Source organism: Solanum verrucosum, unplaced genomic scaffold (genome assembly GCF_900185275.1).
Source record: "Solanum verrucosum unplaced genomic scaffold, falcon-dt-bn FXZP01000177.1, whole genome shotgun sequence".
NCBI lineage: Eukaryota > Viridiplantae > Streptophyta > Magnoliopsida > Solanales > Solanaceae > Solanum > Solanum verrucosum.
This window is the reverse complement of record NW_026020401.1, coordinates 2,521,180-2,542,671: the sequence shown is the minus strand read 5'-3', so window position 1 is coordinate 2,542,671 and position 21,492 is coordinate 2,521,180. Positions and strand designations below refer to the sequence as shown.

At 35.5% G+C, this 21,492-nt stretch overlaps 1 protein-coding gene across 1 annotated transcript in view; it reads left to right on the top strand.

Moving 5' to 3' along the window:
- LOC125840058 (uncharacterized) overlaps positions 1-21,492 on the top strand; it is a 66,263-nt gene that overhangs the window by 34,397 nt on the left and 10,374 nt on the right. The window lies entirely within an intron of this gene.

Here is a 21,492-nt window from a genome sequence, read left to right as displayed (position 1 = left end):
GATCATGCCTGTCACCAGGTGGTTGTTACTCTTAGCATTTTCTGAACCTTTTCCTCTTTCAAAACTGCAGATAGTTTTAGACAGAACTGGGCAACATTGAAATTTGTGATTAGGACCTTGAAACTTTTTATCCTTGGCATTTCCTTCAAGGTAATTTTGTGTGCTGGCATTTCTCAAATTAATGTTACGGCTCACAACTGATGTCAACCGCTTAACAATATTCTGCAACTATAAGCCTGTATATATGTCTTTTGAAATGGATCTTTTATACCCCATACATTGCAACAAATGAGTCTATTTTAATTTTGTAGTATACTAGATAGGATATTTCTCCGGTTCTTACAAATGAAACGAAGTTCAATGATGGAACGTTTTTCTTCTTGAGAACTTACACATTCAAAAGACCAGCTAGCTCGCCTCTGTCTGGCATTTTAAGCCTTGGTCCATCAGCTTTTGTACAATCTAGGAGCTGCATGTAAAAAAAGCTCTCGAGCTTGGCTAGCTACAGTTAGTTAAATAAACCAGGTAAGTATAAAGGCCTTTCATAATGGACAGCTAACAACATGAAGAAAGAGAGATGTTTAAGCAACAAGAAATGTAAATTTACAGGTAGGTTAAGTTCAACGAGAAGACAATGTTGAGCGTGAAGGTACTGTAGTTTAATTCCTGAGAGGAAAAGCATCAACAGAAAATAGTCAAAATTGAAGATTTGACTATACCAAGTAACATAATACAATACATCTTCTAACATATGTATTTAGCTAGGACACAAATTGTTGGATTTTCTATGCTTTGGCTTTCTTGCTTTGCTCTTGATGACCTTTTATTCTTATTAGGAAGTAAGACAAACAAAACGAGAATTGAGAGAAACTGATTATTCCCTCGAGCAATTGGGGTTTAAATAACTAAGTGTACATATTCTAAGAAAGGAAAAGAGAATCAAATTACACAAGTATAGGAGTAAATCAAGATGTGCAACATTTACAAGATCCGAGAAATACTATAGAATATCTACGAGATTCCAATACTCCCCCTCAAGTTGGTTCATATAAATCAATATACCAAGCTTGTTACAAATGTAGCTAATACGAGGGACTTGGTGAAAATATCTATAAGTTGAACATTTGACTCATGAATTTTGTGATAATGTCTCCCAAGAGTTGTTTTTCTCTAAAACCGAGGGTCTTTTGGAAACAACCCATGGAGGAAGAAATAAGGTTTGCATACACTCTACCTTCCCTTACCCATCTTGTGGGATTTCACTTGTTGTTGTTGTCGTTGTTGAAGTGACAATTGATCTCAATATGTTTCATTCTCTTATGAAACATCAGACTTGATGCAATACGAAAAGTAGCTTGGTTATTGCACACAAAATCCATCTGACTAATTTATCCAAACTTCAGTTCTTTGACCAACTGCTTAATCCAATTAGTTTGCAAGTTGCCACAACCATTGCGCGGTATTCACCTTCTGCACTAAGATTCCACCACATTACCTCCTACCAAAACACAATATCTAAATATCGCCTATGAAAAGGTGATCATGCCCAATCAGCATCTATGTATCCAACAATCTTCTCATGACCTCTATCCTCATCAAGCAATTTTTTTCTATGATTTTATGCATTGAACAATATGAACAACTGCATCCCAGTTACTATCACATGGAGATTCCATAAACTGATCTACAACACTCGCAGGAAAAGCAATGTTAGGTCAAGTATCTGTGAGATAGTCCAACTTACCGATTAGCTACCTATACCTTTCAGGATTACTAAAGGGCTTCTCTTTGTGGTAAAAATTTTATAATCAAGTCAATAAGAGTGTCTATGGGTCTTAAAGTCAACCAATTTGACTGCATACAACCACCGACAACCAACAATAGATTCATCTAGAGGTAGAGGAATAAACTTCCAAGTACCACTAGCGTGTCAAGAATACATCTCTTAAATCATAGCATATCGCCATTGGGGATGACATAGCCATTCACCTGTGGACTTAGGGATATAAATAGAGGACAAATATCACACGAAGGCGTAATGAAGATAATAAACGATGATAGCTCAAACAAGTATAATATGGATTGGGATTACGAGTGTGGATTGGATAGCCTTCTGGAATGCAATCAGTGGACTAGGGAAAGACAAGTCCTAGTAGGCAAAGGATTCATCATAAGATGTGAATCATTTGTATGTGATGTTGGACATTGCACGTGATGATAAATCAAGAGTGATGGAGTTGTAGAAGGTTGAAAGTTGAACTGGAGTTTTAGGTGATAGAACTGGAGCTATAGGTAAGGGAATTGGAGTTGTAGGTGATGATGAAAGGGAAGATAGTGATTGAATCTCCAAAAGATAGAACTACTAACAACCTCAGAAATGTCTAAGCGATCACTTGGATTTGTGAATGGGTTTCAATGAAATTAACATTAACAAACATAAGGCATTGGTGATCTGCCAAAGATTAGGCAATTAGCATCGATATCCCTTTTGTGCCCTCTAGCAACCTAGAAATTCACATTTAAGGGCACAAGGAACTAACTTATTATTTTTGGGGTAAGGTTATGAACAAACCATGTGCTATCAGAGAAACGAGGTGGTAGAGAAAGAAGACATAATATTCTGGATAGTCGAGGATGGCATACGATTAATAAGATAATAGAATATGAGAACTGCATCCCTGAAAAATGCTACAAATTATGATATTGTATGAATAGGGAACAAACGTCTCAATGAGGTGCCTATTCTTCGATCTTGAACAACCATGACCTCAGATCTTTTCCATTAAATTGACAGCACTCCATTCTTGACCATTGGGTGAAATTTGAATGGTGAGAATTGTAACTGTTAGGACTCCTTTCTCTCTCCCTTTGTATTTTTCCTTCTTAATGGCCATTTCGGGAAGGACCTAACTCTTGTTCCAATGGGGTTTTATTCCTTCGAGTCTCCCTAGAAGCTGCTAATTGATTCATCAATTCAAGTACTGTTTGATCCAATTTTTTCAGAGATGAAACTTTACCTACTAAATCTCCAATTTCTGCTATCATATTCTCCATCATCTCATGCAATTCCCCAATCGTTGAAGTAGGGGTTCCACTGGTTGGTTCTCCATTTGCGTTAGTATTTCCCTTCGCTATTGATGCCAAGGATTCAATAGCTCTAATACCATTGTTAACAGAATTGCAGGAGCTCAACTTGAAGCTCGAGAATTCTAAGCTAAAATAGAAAACCTCCAAAGGAATTCAAGTGAAATGTAATTGAGCCAAATGAGGGAAGAGAAATATAGAAGTAGAGGATTGCAATTGAGAAAAATATAAATGTATTCATGATCAATCAAAAGAGGATTACTTCTCCAGATAGTTGTACTTGGATCAGATCTAACTTGGCTGAGGCCAACTGCCACTAACAAACTTTCCCACCCTTAGTGTATTCAAAAACTCCTAACTAACATAACCAACTGAAATGATTGCATGTCATCCCTAAGGAATTCTATCCCTTATCTCCCCTATGTAAATCATGTATCAGTACTTGCCAGAAAAGTGGACTGCCTAGTTGGAAAGTTGTCAGAAAGCCGTGAACTTGGATGAGTGATGTCGAGTTGAGGAGGCGAGTTACATAGAAGAATGAATGTCACCAGCAAGTAGCTTGAATGCCTCGCACGCATCGACACATGGGTTAATCTCACCAGAAAATCAAACTTCTTCCCGGCGTGTGACAACACGTGAATAGTCTGATGATAATGGGTTTTCTGGGGTTGATTTGCTGAAGGGTTCCAAACACTGTGGTGGTATTGGTTGAGGCTCAATGCCTTCAAATTTTGACTAATTGTTGTAGAGTCACTGGAATGATTCATAGTGACAGGAGTTTCTTCTCCGCTGGTAGTTGCACAGAAGATTAAGTTTTACACTGGCTCTGATATCATGTTCGAAAGTAAGACAAATGAAAAGAGAATTGAGAGAACATCAGCTTAATTATTACTTCAAGCCATTGGGGTTGAAATATCTAAGTGTTTATATTCTAAGAAACAAAAAAGAGAATCAAAATGCATAATTTCAGGAGTAAATCAAGTTATACTATATTATAAGATCCTAGAGTATTTACGAGATTCCAACACTACTGTTGTCTTCTGATTCTGTTCATAGTATATCATTTTCTTGTATAAGATATCTAAACTTGATGTTGTTGGACAATTGTGATTCCAGTTCCACATTTGTTTTTTTCAAGGAGTTACTTGCATGGAATAACTGGTCTAACCTATGGTGTAGATATTAAGAGAATACAATGGATGGGAATTTTGCAGGTAACTCTGATATTATGTTTTTTAGCTTTTTTGCTACCATGGTATGAGATGACTCGATTAGCTACAAGATAAGTGTAGTTTCAGTTTCAGTAGTACTGCTAGTTGAGATGAGTGTCGTCGCATTGCCTCCAATGACTTTTTTGCTTTGTAGCTATGTTTTTTATCCTTCCTAAGTGGCTCATAAGTCTTTCTTAGTTAGACTTCTAAAGACTTCTTTCATGTGTGCCCCTTGTTCGAGCCTTAGCCTGTAAGGTATTTCTCTTGTTGTTCTTTTTAGTTTCAGTGAAGTACTTTGGATTAACTTCCTATTTAGCTATTATTGTGATAGATGTTGATTCTTCAAGAGTAGCATCTTAATCTGGTTTCCTGATTATTTTAAGAAGTTTTCATTTTCTTGTTAGAAGGATTACTAGTCACTTGGTCAAAAGATAGGTGCAGATGAAGAACTTATACATGTAACCTATTCATTTCTATTACTTGTTCAGAAGAGTATACATTTCTTTTCGTTTATGCAGAGAATTGTTGTTGGATATATTGTAGCACCTTTATGCGAGATATGGCTTTCATGTCAAGTGCCATTCTTATGGAAAATGAGTGTGTTGATGCTAGAACTAGAAGCAATGCCCCAGGCATCCTATGTAAGCTAGACATTCAAAAAGCTTTTGACCACCTCAATTGGAAGTTCCTGTTGGAGACTCTTTGTAAAAGGGGTTTTGGAGGTAGATGGTTAAGATGGATGAAGTTTTGCATCAACTGTGAAATTCTCAGTTCTAATAAATGGCTCTCCTACAGGTTTTTACTCTTCACATAGAGGTTTATGACAAGGAGATCCATTAACTCCCTTTCTATTTATTATCGTTATGGAGGGTTAAACGATATGTTGAAAATAGCTCAAGAAGAGTTGTGGTTGGGAGGTTTTAGGGTATCCAGTAGAGTGGGGGATGATCTGGAGATTACTTACTTACAATATGTAGATGACACTCGTCTTCTGTGATGCTAACAAGAACCAACTCAAGATTTTAATAAGGTAATCTTTGTTCTTTTTGAAGCTATCTCAAGGCTTCACATTAATTGGAACAAGAGTTTCTTGTATCCCTAGGATTTTGGGCGGAAGGACAGGGACCTACCAACTACATACTTAAGGATGCCCTTGGGAGCCAAAAGCAAATCTATAGGCATTTGGAATGGGGTGATTGAAAAATATGAAAAAAGGTTGGCGAATTGGAAGAGTCAGTACCTTTCTTTAGGAGGAAAGATTAACACTCATCAAAAGTGTTTTGGACTCTATGCCTATCTATATGATGTCACTTTTCCCTATTCCTGATGGTGTTATTGACAGACTTGATGCTTTGAGGAGGAACTTCATGTGGGAAGGAAATAGTGAAACCAAGAAATTCCACTTGGTAAAAGGGGATACTCTGATTGAGAGTAAACAGGCATAGAGGATGGGGATAAGGAATTTAAAAATTCAAAACCAATGACTTATGATGAAGTGGCTATGGAGATTTGCTTCCAGTGAGCAAGCTCTGCAGAAAGATGTAATACAGGCCAAATATGAAATGGAGGATCTCTGGATAACTAAAATGGTCACTAGCACTTACGAATCATGCCATTGGAGAGCCATCAAAAACCATTGGCCAAAGCTCAGAGGAAACTGCAATATTAAATTGGGTAATGGTAAGAAAACTTCTTTTTGGGAAGATAGATGGCTAGAACAAGGATCTTTAAAAACCTTGTTTCCGGATACTTTCACCCTAAACCAAGAGCAAAGGGCCACTGTAGACTGTAGTGGAGAGGTGGTCAAACCTAGGGTGGAATTAGAAGACCTCTAAATGATTGGGAGATCCAAAGGTTGGTGGAGTTTTACAAGGTCTAGGGGCAGTTCAAAGGAACTATTGATGCACAAGATAGTTTGGGATGGCAGGATCACAATCGGGACAATTTTAGTGTTAGAAGAGCGTAGTACAAAAAATTTAATCCTTGTAACAGTCAGAGGAATGGGTGGCCAAGAAAGTTGATATGGAAAACTAAAATCCTCTGACTGTTACTAAAATCCCCTACAAAGTGTCTTGTTTTACTTGGCTCCTTGCTAAGCAGGCAGTTTTGACCCGGGAAAATCTTATGAAAAGAAATATTCAACGGAGTCCTAGGTGCCTTCTAAGTAATGAAGAAGAAGTAGAGACTGTCAACCATTTATTCCTTCACTATAGAATAACCAATATTTTGTGAAGTGTTTTTATCAATCAGAAGGGCATGAAATGGGTTATGCGTAGGAAAGTTACACAGACTCTGAAGTTATGGAGCAGTTATGCAAGCATTACTGGGCATAAAGAAAGAAGGAAAATCATTTCGGCTTGCATCTAGTGGTCTGTGTGGAAAGAAAGAAATCTCAGATGCTTCCAAAACAAGAGTAATTCCATCCAGAAGATTAAGATGAACTGCTTGGTTTTGTTTCTTTGTTGGTGTAAACAGGAGTACATGGTAGATCTAGAATCAGTTTTAGGTTCCGTGTAAATTTTGCTATAGGATTAAAGATCTTCCTGCTACTCTCCACAATTGTAATTAGGAACTTGTAATTTGTTGTGGCAGGTTTTGGTTTTTATTTTGGAATAGAATACAAGTTGTTAGCTTCTCAAAAAAAAGAAATTATATTTAACAATGGTAAGACAACTACATCCCTGATTTTCAGGTATATTTTTTGTTTTGATAGTGCAATTGTTAAGAGTACTATATATATCTTCTGTTTCTGCATCATGAAGGAATTACTCGCGTGCTAGATTTTTTTCCTTAGTGGAACCATAAGTGTGTCTTGTTAAGCATATTGTGAACTTCATTTAACAATTATGAAAAAAACGAACTTCTCACAAGTAGGCATTAATACCCTTTAAATTAGATAAAAATCTAGCTTGTCGCTGGTGGAGGTCAAATCCATGACATGTTGGTACAAGGTCTCAACCTAACTACTTGGACTAGGCCTCATTGGATATAAACAGGTGGTTAAAGAGGCAAAACAAGAGAAATTTGTGTGTTTTTATTGGAAAACTAGTGAGTCCAACTGCAATGATATTGACAGTCTTATTATCAATCTTCTTTTTATATAGTATTGCTTCTTGTCCTCTATGGTTACCTTTGTCTCTAGTTTTACCTAACAACATTTTACTTCATTTGTAGGTGTATCATGTTCTTATTGTCTGCTATACATTGTGGGTTGTTATATGGCATGTATGTCCCTGACTGGCAATTCAGTGTGTTGCAGTCAACTGGAAGCACCATTTATGAGGTTAGCAACTGTTTGCTTTCTATTCCCCTTACCCTGAACTACATTCTAAAAAGTAAAACAATGTGACTATGTGAGTGGCTCCAAGTAACACATTAAGAACTCTACAGAAGCTTAAAGATGAATGTGATGAGTCATTACTGCTTTGAGTGATATCAGTACTACTTTTTCTACCATGGATTTAGCATGTAAAACGCTTACTCAAAGTCAAGAACTTTTTTTTTTTTTATGACAAGGGAAACCCGCAGCCGCTACCCTTTGGGTGCGCACAGGGTAAAACCCCCGCTCCTATGCAATAGCTCACAAACCACATAGGAGAGGTAACTCGCACTAGGAAAGCCCGGTGCGACGAGCTCGACCCAGAAGGCAAACCCCTTGCTTTCGCTAGCAAGGGGTTTCGAACTTGAGACCTCCAACATAGAAGTCCCAAGCCCAAACCACTGGGCCACCCCGAAGGGTCAAAGTCAAGAACTTTTGTGATCAATTCTTATCCTATAGAAGCTTATTTTTACTTTAATCCAATAGAACCTTAAAAATGACTGGTCCCTTGTTACCACTTTGTGTATGATCAGTTCTATTCCTAATTGATCAAGTTGGAGAACTTTTTCTATCAGTTATCTTATATTTGTAATATAAGATGGTAAATTTTATTGCTACTTGCAGGTAAAATTTCTGTTAGAGGAGATATTAGACCTGCATATATTTCTGCTGGAATGATTGATCGTTATATTCTTGGAATAGATCACTCTATGCAAAACCTGTATATAGAAATATGAAGGTAACTTTATACTAAACTGCACCGCTGACATGCTTATGTCCAGACCTCACAGTTTGCCCCTTTAGGACCAATATTAATCTTTCACAAGAATGAAATAGATCCAACAGTGACAGTTTCTGAGAGTATGCCCTCTTGGTGTCATGCTGCTTTTGATCATGAAGGCATTGTAAGGTAACAACTTATCATATTTGTCTATTACAAGTCAATATGAGTATCAATGGGTCTACAACTTGTCATACTTATCTCCTTAAGAATATCTAGGGCAAACTTACACTATGAGATGACAATTCTTAATTTGCAGGTGTGACCTCAATGCTTAGAGAATACCTCAATTTGCCTAGGTCCTTCATCTGGAAATGTTGGAAGAGATGTTGATTCAATTTAAAAGAAAAAATAATAAGAAGTATAAAATGGGCACCCCGGTGCACTAAGTCTCCCGCTATGTGCAGGGTCTGGGGTAGGGCCCAACCATAAAGGACTATTTTACACAGTCTTACATTGCATTTCTGCCCGAGGTTGATTCCAAGTTTTGAACCTGTGACCACTTAATATCATGGTAACAACTTTATCAATTACTCCAAGGCTCCCCTTCAAATTATAAGAAGTATGTCTATACAATACAAAATGATCGTCTTCACTCTCTCTCAATTGCCTATCCTTTCTAGATGAGGGGGAGTCTCTTAGCAGTAGCTTCCAACACTTAAGATTGACCTCCTCAAGTGCCAAATATGAATGATTTTTGAATTTCATACGTAGTCATACCGACCTCTTGAATGACCATGCTGAACTTATCAAACTGTGCTCAAGGGTCTATTTCAAATCATATTGGATTGACACAACTGGCATACAAGACCTCAGACTCCGCCAAGCAATATCACGATGGATAAAAGCTTTCTTAATGTCTAGCTAATATAGAGGCTAATGACTAACCAGTGTTCAGGAAAACGAGCGCTTCATCACTTAAAGCGATGAAGTGAAGCGATGCGAGCCTTTTACGCTTCACACACTAGAATGAGTATGTGAGCGCTTCATCTTTTAAAGCGAGCGCTAGATCGCTTAAAGCGTGAAGCGGGGCCTTATTGCTTTTTTCCGCTTAATGGTTCCCTAAACACTGTGACTAACAACAATCATGGATATATGAAGGCAAAAAATGCTATTTTATCCATGGGGAGAAAGTATCACTATAATCAAGTCCAAATATTTGAGTATAGTACTGGGACGCATATATCAAAAGCTCAGTGTGAAATTTGAATGAGATAACCTTTGATAACAATGTGGGCTTTAAGTCGGCCAATTTGACCATCTGAATCAACTTTGACTGGATACAACTATCGACAACCAACAAGTGATTTACCTGGAGGTAAAGGAACAAGCTTCCAAGTGCCACTAACATGTAAAAAAATACATCACATAGCGTGGATCAAGTAAAAACTCTGGGCTCCAACAAACTACTGCTACATCCATTTCATTAGGAATTGAGATCTTTTAATAATACCTCCTAAGGGATGGCTTGTTCAAGATGCTGAACAACAAAGTTTGATCTGTTCGACCATAGCTTGTCGCCATTAAGGATGACATAGCGCTTCACTTGTGGACTCAAGGATAGAAATAGAAGACAGTGATTACATAAAGGCATAATAAAATGATAATAAACTTTGATAGCTCAAACAAGTATAATGGGGATAGGGATTACGAGTGGACTAAATACATGTTCGTAATGCAATTGGTGGACTAAGGAAAGACAAGTCCCTAGTAGGCTAAGGATTCAGTTTAAGACTTGAATCATTTGTACGTGATGTTGGACATTGAAGGCGACAATAAATCAAGAATGATGGAGTTGTAGAAGGTTGAAATGTTGAACTAGAGTTGTAGGTGATTGAACTGGAGCTATAGGTAAGGGAAATAGAGTTGTAGGTGATGATGAAGGGAAGATAATTATTGAATCTCCAAAAGATGGAATTTGTAACAACCTCAAAATTGTCTAAGTAATCACCTAGATTGGTGAAGTATGGCTGGGTTTCAAAGAAAGTAACATCAACAAACATAAGGCACCGTTGAAGATCCGGTGAATACCATTGATATCCCTCTTGTGTCCTCTAGTAACCTAGAAATGCACATTTAAGGGCAGAAGGAACTAATTTATTATTTCTGGAGTAAGGTTGTGAGCAAACCACATGCTCTTGAAGAAACAAGATGGAAGGGAAAGAAAATATAATATTCTAGATAGCTAAGGATGGCATACGATTAATAAGATAATAGGATATGAAAATTGCATCCCGAAAAAACACAACAAATATGCGATTGTATGAATAGGGAATGAGAGTCTCAATGAGATGACTATTCTTCAATCTTGAACAACTATGACGTCAGATCTTCTCCATTAAATCGCAAGAACTCCATTCTTGAATCTTAACCATAGAGCAATTCGAGTGGTGAGAATTGTAACTGTTAGGACTCATTTCTCTCTCTCTCCCTTTGTACTCTTTCTTCTTATTGGCCATTTCGGAAAGGACCTTATTCCTATTCCTATGGGGTTTTATTCCTTTGAGTCTCCCCAGAAGTTGCTAATTGATTCTTCAATTCAAGTACTGTTTGATCCAATTTTTTCAGAGATGAAACTTTTCTGGCTAAAACTCCAATTGTTGCATCATCTCACAATTCTCCTACCTCTAAAGTAGGGGCTCAACTTGTTGGTTCTCCAATTGCCTTAGTTCCCTTCGCCATTGATGCCAAGGATTCAATAGCTCTTATACCACCGTTAACAGAATTCCAGGAACTCAACTGTAAGCTAGAGAATTCTAAGTTAAAACAGGAACTCTACAGAGCAATTCGAGTGAAATGTAATTGAGACAAATGGGGGATGAGAATTGTAGAAGAAGAAGAATGTAATTGAGACAAATGTAAATGAATTCATGATCAATCAATAGAGGATTACTTCACTGTATAGTTGTACTTGGATCAGATCTAACTTGGATGAGGCCAACTGCCACTAACAAACTGTCCCGCCCTTCGTGTATTCAAAAACTCCTAACTAACATAATCAACTGAATGTTGACATGTTATCCCTAACGAATTCTATCATTTATCTCCCCTATGTAAATCATGTATCAGCACTCGCCGGAGAAGTGGACTACCTAGTTGGAAAGTTGTCAGAAAGCAGTGGAACTTGGATGGGTGATGTTGAATTGAGGTGGCGAGTTCCACAGAAGAATGAATGTCGCCAAAGAGTCGCTGGACTCCCTCGCACGAACCAGCACATGGGTAAATCTCACCAGCAAATGAGAATTCTCTCCGGCGTGTGACAACACGTAAAGAGTCTGATTGGGTTTTCTTTGGTTGGATTGACGAAGAGTTCCAAACACAGTGGTGGTATTGGTTGAGGCTCAATGCCTGCTGATTCTAACTAATTATTGCACAGTCATTGGAATGATGCACAGTGGATAAGAGTTTCTTCTCCGCTGGTAGTTACACAGAAGATTAAGTTTTACGTTGATTCTGATATCATGTTCGAAAGTAAGACAAATGAGAAGAAAATCTAGAGAACCTTAGCTTGATTATTCCTTTTAGCCATTGGGGTTTAAATAGCTAAGTGTACATATTCTAAGAAACAAAAAAAGAGAATCAAAATACATAATAAAAACTGCCAGTCTCATTTTATCATTTGAGCACAAAGAAAATTGAAGAGAGAAGAAGAACAAAGGGAGAAGAAATACCTTAAACTACAACAACACTTTCAGAAAATGGAAGATGAAGAGAGCTTTGAGTAGATGAAGAGATATTTGAACCTGTGGGAAGTGGAAAGAGAAAGCCAAGGTCTATATTTTGTAGTAAGTATAATGAATAAGCAAATAAAGACACGTGTGATATTTCAGAATAAAGATGTCTCCCAAAAAATGAATGAAATTTAATAGCCAATCAAATAGGGCCACAAATAGCAAAATGTTAAATGCATCACAGTATAATCTAAATAGCTTTTGGTCCAATTTTGTAATGCCATGTTCGTCCAAGAAGCTGTCATTTCTAAATAAGGGATAATATAAAAAATGAATATAAATATAAATAAATAAAAGTAATATAAGTACCAAATCCTACAAGGTTTTCTCACTCTTGCCTCTTTTTCTTCTCTCTAACCTACAAATAGGGTTTGTCGATCAGTTCATAATTCTCCTTCAAAGATGATCATTAAACATATGATAGAGGATGACTGCACTAACACCACCATCCCTATACCCAACGTTACTAGCAAGATCTTAACCAAAGTCATCGAATACTGCAAGCGCCATGTGGAGGTTCCTAAAGCTGAAGATAAGACTGCTAAAGAGGATCTAAAGACTTTCGATGCTTAATTGATTCCTATAGGTTTTTTATTACGTCGGTGGGATTGTTCAATTTTTGGTGTGCGTGATTGTTTATTCCTTAATTAATTTATCTAAACAACTAGAAAGAGACAAAAGTCAATAACTTATGGTCGAATAAACTATGTGACTCCTATAGAAGTGTCATATAGCAACTAAGGTGTGGCTTGGTGGTTAATGAAGTGGTTGAGAACCATGAGATATTAGGTTATGATGCCCACAGGTGACAAAAAACACTAGGTGATTCTTCCTCCTCTGTCTTAACCTCGTGACAGAGTCACTTAGTACTTGTTGCTAGTGGGAGGTGGCAGGTATCCCGTGGAATTAGTCGAAGTACGTGAAAGTTGGCCCAAACACCACATTCAGAACTGATGAAGTGCTTTTTTGGCTTGATTGTTTTTCATTTCTGCTTGTTCCTTGTTGATAGTTGTGTATATTATTAATCTCAACAGTCTTTTGTTTATTAGTCTATTCTATAAAGATGCCTTCTTGTTGGTAGAACTTTGTAAATTATTAAATCCACGATTTTACTTGTTAATATGTACAACATACCATGTGTAATATCACAAGTGAGGTCTGGGACCTTACCTCCTACCTTGTGAAGGTAGAGGGGTTGTTTCCCAATGACCCTCAGCCCTAGTAAAACATATTAAAGAATGAGCAAATAACCCATTTTAGAAAAAGAAAAGAGTAGTATCAAAACCAAAAAGAATGAGCATTTTTATACTTGGAAGTTCTTTGAATTTTCCATTTACCCTTAGTGACATGCTCTTATAGGGTGTGGCCTAATGGTTGATGAATGTTGAGAACCATTTGGTGATAGAGTTACTTGGTACCTGTCGTTGGTGGGAGATGGCAGGTATTTCGTGGAATTAGTCGAGGTGTGTAAAAGTCAGCCCAAATACCACAGTCATAAAAAAAAGTCATATAATTGAGAAATGATAAAGTATTTTTTTGGCTTGATTGTTTTCCTTCATTTATGTTTGTTCCTTGTTGGTAGTTGTGTATATTATTAATTTCAGCAATCTTTGTTTATTAGTCTATTTTGAAAAGATGACTTCTTATTCGTAGAATTGTGTAAATTATTAAAACTATGATTTTACTTGTCAATATGTACAACATACTATGTGTAATTGCACAAGTGGGGTCTGGGACCTTACCTCCTACCTTGTGAAGGTAGAGGGGTAGTTTCCCAAAGACCCTTGGCTCTAGTAAAACATATTAAAGCAGGAACAAATAAGTTATTTTAGAAAAAGAAAAGAGCAGTATCAAAACCAAAAAGAATGAACATTTTATATTTGGAAGTTCTTTAACTTTTCCATTTACCCTTAGTGACATGCTCTTATAGGATGTGGCCTAGTGGTCAATGAAATGGTTAAGAACCATGAAGTCTTAGCTTCAATTTTCAGTGGAGACAAAGTACTAGGTGATTTTTTCCATCCGTCCTAGTCTCAGTGACAAAGTTATGCGGTACCTGTTGCTGGTGGGAGATGACAAGTATCCCATGAAATTAGTCAAGGTGCATAAAAGCTAGCCCAGACACCACGGTCATAAAAAAAAGTTTCATATAACTGAGAACGGATGAAGTGCTTTTAGGGCTTGATTGTTTTCCTTCATTTATGTTTGTTCCTTGTTGGTAGTTGTGTATATTATTGATCTCAATAGTCTTTGTTTATTATTCTATTCCAAAAAGATGACTTCTTGTTGGTAGAACTGTGTAAATTATTAAACCCACGATTTTACTTGTTAGTATGTACAGTATACCATGTGTAATTCCACAAGTGGGGTCTGGGGCCTTAACCCCTACCTTGTGAAGTTAGAGAGGTTGTTTCCGGAAGACCCTCGGCTCAAATAAAAACATATCAAAGCAGTAGCAAATAAGCCATTTCAGAAAAAGAAAAGAACAATTTCTAAACCATAAAGAATGAACGTTTCTATATTTGGAAGTTCTTTAATTTTCCATTTACCATTAGTCACATGCTCTTATAGGCGATGATAATGTCATGACATGTTTAGATCACATGTTCTAACTAAAAAGTACTTTTCTATGTGTTAGAACTTTCTTTTTCTATATTGAACTCCATTCCCAGTCAAGCACCCCTCCATATAAAATTAACCAGAAGATTATTAGTTTTTTGTGATCAATTTGGTAATTCTTTGGTAGTTTTTGTTTATTTTGTGGATCTATGGTAGTTTGTCAATTCAACTTTTACTTTCGACTACCATTGCGTATCTACTTGGCTTTTGTTTGCTGACTCTTCCATACACTGAGTTTCTGCTCTAGTTTACTCATGTTTAAGCTTCATTGGTAATATACATTGAGTTTATTAGGGTGGTCATGAATAAATTAATCAATCAATTATGTCTCAGTCCCAAACTAGAACATTTGTTCTATATCCATTCCTCTTTGTTTGGCTCCAAGGACATTTCTATGTGTAGTCGTTTTGTTGTAGTATACAATATATCGCAGTTGGTTGTAGTTGTTTGAAGTAATGAAATGGTGTTTGACTGCTACTTCTATAGTTCTATTAGTCTGTTATATTTGGCAAAAAACATTTCCCTTTGTCATGGTCAAGTGAACTTTATATTGCTTAGTACAACAGTACAGTACTATAGTGGCTCATTCTAAAACATTGGGTAAGAACTAAGAAGATTTTCTGTAACACTAAAATTGAAAATAAAACTAAAACATGCTTGTAATTGTAAAATTAGAGTGAAGCATATATTTTACATTTAGAACATGTAATCATACTTTAGTTTATTTCCTATTTTTTTAAGAAGTAAATGCTATATGGACATGTTTGCAGCATATTTTGTTTACATGTCTGATATGCCTCTTTGTTCCACCTCCTGAGTTCTTGCCTGGGCATTTTGAATCATAGAGTGGCTTACAATTGTTGAATGTGTTTTTTAACTGTTAAATTTTGCATACTGCTGTTACTGGGCTTACTTGTTGGTTTCCATTTCTTTTTAGTTATTGCTATTAGCATTTAATGATTTACAATGGACCCTCCCTTTTTCTGTTGAGAGCTTGTTTTTGAGGTTTACTGTGTTTAGGTGATTTCACCCTGCGGGTGTTGTTACGGTTAATTGTTACTGCTTTGTTATTCGTTGCCATGTTTCTCCACTTGTTTTTTTGTTCTATTACTGCTTGGAGTTGCTTGAGCAGAGGGTCTTTCGGAACCAGCCTCTCTACCTCTCCGAGGTATTGGTAAGGACTGCGTACACTCTACCCTCCCCCAGACACCACTTTGTGAGATTTCACTTGGTATGTTGTTGTTGAGAGCTTGTATAGAGGTTAAGTATCTATTGTTGTTGCATTAAATCTTTTGCCTTGTCTCTTTACAGGCTGCCAACCATTTAAACATAAAGAGCCTGATTGACCTGACATGTCAGACAGTTGCTGACATGATCAAAGGGAAGACCCCTGAAGAAATTCGTAAAATACTTAACATCAAGAACGACTTCACTCCTGAGGAAGAGGAAGAAGTCAAGAGGGAGAATGCTTGGGCAGTCTAGTGAATTTGAGTCTGCTAAGCGTCCATATCTGCTGATGATATATCTGCAATATACTTTAGTAGATGCTATGAATAACTTATATTAGTAAGTGTGTGACTGTTGTTTCTCGGACCTTCTGGCTTTTCAGTTGAACTTCTTTTGCTCTGTTATGCCATGGTTTGTTGTGTTCTAAGTAAAAATTGAAGATAAAATCATGTTGGTAGCTGATGTCCATTTTCATTGATCTATTATTGGAATTTCTTATTGTTTCTTGTGTTTGTCCTCATTGGTGCCTTTAGCTTCTTTACTCTTACTGCATTGGTTTGGTTGTGCTGTTTTCTGTCACAGAAGGATGTTAGACTAGGAGTGTATGTTGCCTGTTGTGACTAGCCTTACATGGGCTTTGTATTTGAAGGCACATAATGGTTCTTACCTTGAAGCCCGCTTTAGACACTCAGTTGAGAGTTTGAGTGTGACTAAGAGTTGGAGAAGTCCACTTTGGTGGCGATACGGTGTGATGGTCTTGGACCAATGAGTAGTGCATTATGAGAAGAACCAATGTTAATCATAGATAAGAGTTGTATATGTGAAGTTATAGCTTCGTATCTTATTCATGTGAATTTCTTTTCTGGTCTTATCTCCTCATTAAGTGGCTGCACAACTATACTTGGGTGTGGCAGGATGATTTGTTAGATCTTATGTTTCATTGTTCTTATTGTGTGATTGTTTCAATGACATGTTTGTTTCAGTCGGATCTGTAGCCTCATTTTGTGGTTGTTTTAATGACATTATGGGTATGTTTGGTATGAACAAAAATGTTTTTCATGAAAAATGTGTTTTTCTAGAAAATGTTTTTTCCGAAAAACTAGTACATCTTTGACTTATTTTCTCATGTTTGGTTGGTCAGTAGAAAATATTTTTCGATTTTTTTTTTTAGTGTTTGATTTATGAATAAAAAATATTTTTGAGAAAATATCTTTTATTTTTACTAGAGAGTAGAAAATAATTTTTGAATTGATATTGAAAAAATAAACTTAATTTTTTTTTGGGTGGGTGGGGGGTGGTAGGGGGATGGCGGGAGGGGGGTCGGGGTGAGGGGGGGTAAAAAGATAAAAAAATTGAAGTTGAAAAATATTTTTTTTAAATAAGCTTTAAATTTATTATTTAAACAGAAAAAATTGATTTTTTCATCAAAAAAATTGTAATTTGAAGTTGGAGGAAAGTTTTGGAAAATGTTTTCCTTAATTTTTTAAGGGAAGTTATTTTTCTTAAATTTGAGGAAAATGAGTTGATTTAGAAAACACTTTCCAAAATATTTTACCCAATCAAACATTAAAAAAATTGGAAAATATTTTCTGAAAAATGTTTTCCTTCATACAAAACACACCCTATGTCTCTGTTTTCCCTACTACATTCGGCTTGTAAAAGTTGATTTGAAGGTAGCTACTATGGAAATATATTTACAATTTTGCCAATGTAATTCGGTTAGTAATGGTTATTTTTTTCTATTTAAAATTATAATTATAAAATTATAAATGGTTTTGTCATATAAATATGTCGATAATACATAAATAAAGAAGAAAGAAAATAATACACCAAACAGAGAAAAAGGAGAGGATAAAGGAAAAATAAAGCAAGCCATGATAACCTTTCAGACAAGAAATCCGTCCTTGTAAAGTGTTTGGGACAAGAGGCATTAGTCAAATTGTTGGATTAGAATTGAAGTGTCTTTTATTTAATCAAAGATATAAAATCAAGTACAACAACAAAAAAAGTTATAACATGTTTTGTTTTTCCTTTTGAGGAAACTTTTGTTTTATGAGAAATATGAAAATTTTGATAGATTAGTAGGTAAACTGAACTTTCAGCTTGTTTGTGGATCTGATTCTCTATCTTATAATTCTTCTACTGGAAATTGTATAGTGGATGTTTAACAAAAAGAAAAGAAAAAAATATTTCCAACTCACTATGGTGTTAAATTGAGTCCAAAAACAAAGAACTCGCCCAACTTATCCAGATTTTTTATGAATTGAGCTTAAGATAATTTAGAACTATGTAAATTTAACTCATTCAAACATTACCCATTTTAAAATGATTGTCTTCATAAAATCACAAATATTGCCCAAATATTTTTCATCATATCCGGATCAGATCTCGGATCGAGTCTTGGGTCCCAGGTCAAGGTTGAAATCAAATCTCAAGTTTCAAATCGGGGTTGGATTTTGGGTCTCGGGTTCCAGGTTAAGGTCAAGGTCGTGTCTCATATCCCGGGTCGGGGCCTGGATGGATCTCGGGTCAGTATCAGGTCTTAGGTCGGGATCAAGTTTCGGTCCAGGTCATGTTCGGATCTCGAGTTTCAAATCAAGATTGGTGTTGGATTTCGAATTTCATGGCGGGGTTGGGTCTTGTGTCTCGATTTTTAGGTCTGATCGTCTCTCTTTGCCCGAGTCTTAAGTCTTGAATTTCAATTCGAGTTTTAGGTCTATTATTTTTTGGATTTTTTTTTAGCGAATTTGATCTCTTTTCTTTTTATAAATTACATAAGTACAGTAAAACCTCTATAAATTAATACTCGGTAAATTAATAATCTCTCTAAAATAATAATTTCCTCCGGTCTCGACTTGGGCCAATGGAAAAAATCACCAATTTCGATAAAATAATAAGATAATATATTTTCAGAAGACCCCTTATATAAATATATGGTCCCGTTAATATCATAAAGAGAAAATACATAATTACCCCATCAAACTTGTACCCTTTTTTGAAGTAGACACCTAAAGTTTGTGGGGTCCTATTACCCCATCCAACCATTTCCAACAATTTTAAATACACTATTTTTACAATATTTGCAATCTCATAATCCGTGCATGTGTTTCACCCCCAAATAAAATAATATTTTTTTATTTTCTTACTTGTTTAATAGTGGGTCGGGTAAAATCCTGGCCCACTCACATTTTAACCCTTAAACCTTTTTAGAAAAAATCATGTTCATCTTTTCCAATTCCTTTTCCCAATTCTTTTAGATTTACTTCACTTAAAAAGAATTTTTTTTTCTGAATTTCTTTGTAAATATATATTTATGTAAGTTTTGTGTGTTATTTTTTAGTGTTTTGGCTATTTATTTAGTGTTTGATTTCAATTTTTTCCCCAAAAATTAGTTTAATCCTTTTTAGCTTTGTGGGTATTCCGAAATTAAGACTAGCTTTGAGTTCTATAAGTGAATTTCACATTTTTTTTGAATTTGTACGAATAGATTCTTTGATACTTTTGATCTTGAGAAACTATATGAACGGAAATGGGTTCAAATTTCTTTGTTGAAAGGTAAATTAGGTGCTAAATTGATCAAGTATTATGTCGTTGTTAAGTAGATTTTTCTTATAAAAGACCTTAAGATGGACTGCTAAAACTAGATGATAGAGTATACAGTAAAGAAATTCGCTTCGCGTGGTAAAAAACCAATTTTTGTTGTTGAGAAAAGCTCTCAGCAGCCATTAATGGTGGTTTGGGAAAAAGAAACGTGGGACTCTTTTCACTTTGATTTAACAATGTCATGTGTCAGTTTTTTATTGGTTTGGGGCTGCAATTTTACCCTTTCACGCGCTTTTGTAGTGTGAAATCACAATTGTCATGAAAATGGGTTAAAATGACGTATTTATTGTGGATTTAAATGGTTTCGTGGGGTAATAGGACATCTGCAAACTTAAGGTGTCTTCTTCAAAAAAGAGCCTAAGTTTAATGGGTTAATTATGTATTTTCTCTATCATAAATTAATAATTCTTTAAAAGTACAAATATATCTTTGATAATTTAGTGAAATATGATTCTATTGTGTAATGTTTTTTCTTAAAATTTAAATCTAGTTGAAGCTTATCTCTAACTTTTCTTATTGCATCCAAGAGCTCCGATGTTGTCTTTTTGAACTGCACCATAAAATTGTGAGGAGTTCTAAATGTGATAAGTGATTCCTTATGCTTAACTAGTTCCAAAGGTATAGTATCATATTCAACTTCATCATCAACATTGTTTTTTCCGATGGTATCCACATTTTTTTCTAAGCTCTGGACCTCTGAACATGTATCATTTTCACCCGAATAATCCAACAGGTTACAACCATTTTATTGTGATAACCAAGATCATTAATCATGACCTCGAGTTCATGAATGACGTTTTCACAAGTGGGTTCATTCAAATTCTCTGAGATTGCATCCCCCAAACGAATTTTATAATGTCGAAAACAATTTGCTATTGTCTCTTGCTGAACATTTGTTGTCCAAGCAGGGATTACAAACTGATAGCAACCAAAACATTAATCTTTGCCAATCAGTTTGTCCCACTTCATAGCCTTCTAATATCCTACGATAGAGTCTGTTACGATAATACATCTTGAAAGCTCTTATTATCCCAACATCACAAGGTTGAAATTAGTAAGATATAATGATTTTGATGTATTCGTTGTACTTTATGTATAATATTTTTTTTATGTGAAATCAATAAATATGATACATAAATTAGTAAGATGCAATTATTTTGATATAATCAAAATTAACCTTCATTAAATCTCAAATCGTTCTTTAAATTAATAAATATTAATTTATCGATTAAATAATATCTCTATAAAATAATAAAATTTCATGGTCCCACCTATATTAATTTATAGAGGTTTTACTGTATGTCAATATTGTTTAGATTAAGCAGGTCGAAATGAGTGAGTCATGATTCAATTCAATTTTTAGTCCAGTTTAGTCCAAAATAAACTTGAATACGTTATGATCCAACATAATTTTTAATTCAATTCATTTTAACCTTTTAAATTTAAGCTCAATCCGTCCATTTGACACAACAAACAAACAAACAAACAAGACTATAATTTCTTCACTGTTGACTGTTTGGTGAATGTTTTACTTAAAAGAGAAAGGTTATCAACTTGTTTAGTTTGGACAGAAGCAGTAGACGAAAGTGTGAAGAAAAGAAAAGTGAAAGAAAAATATATTGTTGCTACCATTTATTATTGAATGATATTGAGGGAGAGGCCTACCATTGATTCCAACCTTCCTTTGTTACGCAGTCATGAGCTCACGAGGCTTGTTTAATAAAATTTGTGTCTCCTATGTGGTTGATAATGCACGAATAAACAGGTTATCACAAAGTGTTTTATCGAAAGGTTGGAGACTATAACAAAGGTTGTGATTTATTGAGTTGAAAAAAATTGAAAAATAAATAAATAAATATATTTATATATTGTGGAGAGAAATGGGTCAACTATTTGGCCCCACTCTCATACTTGGTC